The sequence below is a fragment of the Lolium rigidum genome, chromosome 3, assembly GCF_022539505.1.
Source record: "Lolium rigidum isolate FL_2022 chromosome 3, APGP_CSIRO_Lrig_0.1, whole genome shotgun sequence".
Classification (NCBI taxonomy): domain Eukaryota; kingdom Viridiplantae; phylum Streptophyta; class Magnoliopsida; order Poales; family Poaceae; genus Lolium; species Lolium rigidum.
In genome coordinates this window covers 344152868-344155749 of record NC_061510.1, presented here as the reverse complement: position 1 = coordinate 344155749, position 2882 = coordinate 344152868, and the positions used below count along the sequence as shown (strand labels likewise).

Below are 2882 nucleotides of genomic sequence, written 5' to 3'. Positions count from 1 at the left end.
GAGGCTATAAAAGGCTATAGCCGGGTTATAGCGGGCTATTCCATTTAGCCTTTTTTCAAAAATTTGAAATATTTCAGTCATATCTTACCAAAAGAAGAGAAAAACTATAACTCAAATACGATTCGTGATACAAATTATTCAACTATTCAAGTCAAATAAGTATTCAGTTATTCAACTCACAAGTTTTATCCAATTATATTGAACGCAAATTCGGAAAATAAAAAATAAAAAAGAGAAGAGAAGAGAAATTTAAAACGCATGAGGTTTAGCGGCTAAATTAAAGGCTAAATAGGGGCTAAATTGGGCTATAGCCGGCTATTAGCAGTTTTTTCTCATTTAGCCTATAAAGGGCATAGCCGCAGCGGCATGTCTCCCGAAAGGCTATAGCCGGGCTATAGCCAGGCTATTTAAAACCATGCTTAGCCTGGAGAGTTTTTTTTAGATATGGGAGCATCGTCCCAGCCTGCATCAATAGATGCACACGACTTTCTTGATTTAAAACAAGTACGAGTTTATAGAGTATCCATTATTACAATCAAGGAAAAGCTAAGGTCGACACATGAATCAACCATAAGAAAATGCAACACGTAGAAAAGCTATCTATTTGCAATTCTATTAGTATGTCGCCATCCAGTAGCCTAGAGAGTAGTTTCGTTAGGTGGTTCTTTTTGACTGTAAGCTGCTAAGTTTCTGCAATTTTAGTCTTGCTGCTTAAGACCCCTAGGTAGTGGTGGGCTAGATCTGTTTAATTTCGTTCCAAAAACGTTGTTATGTTCTATTTTCAATGTAAACAAGAGAGTGCCTACAGTTGAACTCCAGAAAAGAATCGAATTGCCTCCCTCGAGGGAAAAATAACGCCGTCTACATCAGAAGCCGGCCAAGATGGATGTAATTTGAATAACACCTAGAAGTCTTGAACATCCTTGTGCTATTCTAGTTTTAGCCAGAACAAGCTGCCTGATTGTTTATCTTCAAGTTTCCATCATCCATGACGTTTGTCATGTAAGTATACTATCGGATGAAAGCAGGCACCAGGCAGGCAGCTGCCTAGCTAGTACTTAGTACACCGGTCACTTCGCTCCACACGAGACGTCGACGCGCCTACGGCCTACCAATTTTTCCCTTGCTCAGCGGCTGCGCCTGTTGCTTAATTCTGTCGTCGCCATGGACAACAGCTACCCGTCGTCACCGCTGCACATCGTGATCTGCCCGTGGCTCGCCTTTGGCCACCTACTGCCATGCCTCGACATCGCCGAGCGCCTGGCTTCACGGGGCCACCGCGTGTCGTACGTCTCCACGCCGCGCAACATCGCGCGCCTCCCGCCGGTCCGGCTCGCCGTCGCGCCGCTCGTCGACTTCGTGGCTCTGCCGCTCCCGCACGTGGAGGGGCTCCCCGAAGGAGCCGAGTCCACCAACGACGTCCCGTATGAGAAGTTCGAGCTCCACCGAAAGGCCTTCGACGGCCTCGGAGCGCCCTTCTCGGATTTCTTGGCCGCCGCGTGCGCCGACGAAGGCAAGAAGCCGGACTGGATCATCGCCGATGTCTACCACCACTGGGCCGCAGCCGCCGCTCATGAACACAAGGTACGTCGGGAGCGAAAGCTGAGTTACTTCAATTCTATAACTCGGCCCATCATCAGCTAACACCGGCGTGTACTATTTGCCATAGGTTCCATGTGTGATGCTCCTCTTGGGAGCGGCGACTGTGATCGCTGGATGGCTCGGCCGGTCGTCCGAGCAAGCCGCGCCTGGACTGGACCTGTCGGCAGCACGACCGCCAAGGTTCGAGACGGAGAGGATGAAGCTGATGAGTACCCAGCGTGCGTCAGGGATGACGGTCGCTGAGCGGTTCTCCTTGACACTCATGAGGTGCAATCTCGTGGCCATCCGCAGCTGCCTCGAGTGGGAGCCCGACAGCATACCTCTCCTTAAAACGCTCGGGGGCAAGCCGGTTGTTCCACTCGGCCTCCTGCCACCATCTCTCGAGGGAGGCCGTGGCGTCAGCAAGAACGGGGACGACGCCGCCATGCGTTGGCTCAATGAGCAGCCAGCTAAATCAGTCGTGTACGTCGCGCTGGGAAGCGAGGTGCCGCTGCGCGCGGATCAGGTGCATGAGCTTGCCCTCGGACTGGAGCTCGCCGGGACGCGCTTCCTCTGGGCTCTGCGGAAGCCCAGCGGCGTGCCGGACGTCGACGTCCTCCCTTCGGGGTTCGAGGAGCGCACACGCGGCCGTGGCCTCGTCGTGACCGGATGGGTTCCTCAGATCAGCGTGCTGGCGCATGACGCCGTGGGCGCATTCCTGACGCACTGCGGGTGGAACTCCACCATTGAGGGTCTCCTGTTCGGTCATCCGCTCATCATGCTGCCCATCTACGGCGACCAAGGACCCAACGCGCGGCTGATGGAGGGGCGAAAGGTTGCGAAGAAACGAAAATGATGGATCGTTCAACCGAGAAGACGTCGCAGCAGCCGTACGGGCCGTCGAGATGGAGGAAGAAACGAGGAGGATCTTCGTGGCCAACGCCAAGAAGATGCAAGAGATCGTGACTGACAACCAATGCCATGAGAGGTGCATCGACGGTTTTATTCAGAAGCTTAGATCTTACAAAGAGTGAAATATTAATTTTGTAGCACTATGTTTGAAGATTTGGGATTAAAGACTACCTTTTTTTTCTATAAAAGAACATTATTAAAATTAAATGTTAAGATAATACTATCCCGGCCCGTTTCAGTGAATAGGGCCTGTTTTTTTTATAAAAAAAAGTCGAAGACTTTTAAGTGTAACCAAGTTTCAAGAAAAATCCATTAACATGTGCAATAGAAAATCATTATGGTACATAGTGAACTATATTTTTCAAATAATATCTAGGAGTATATGATAT

At 50.1% G+C, this 2882-nt stretch overlaps 1 pseudogene; it reads left to right on the top strand.

The window, feature by feature from the left end:
- Positions 1–1164: 1164 nt before the first annotated feature.
- LOC124700198 lies at positions 1165–2615 on the top strand (annotated as a pseudogene).
- The last annotated feature ends 267 nt before the right edge of the window (positions 2616–2882 follow it).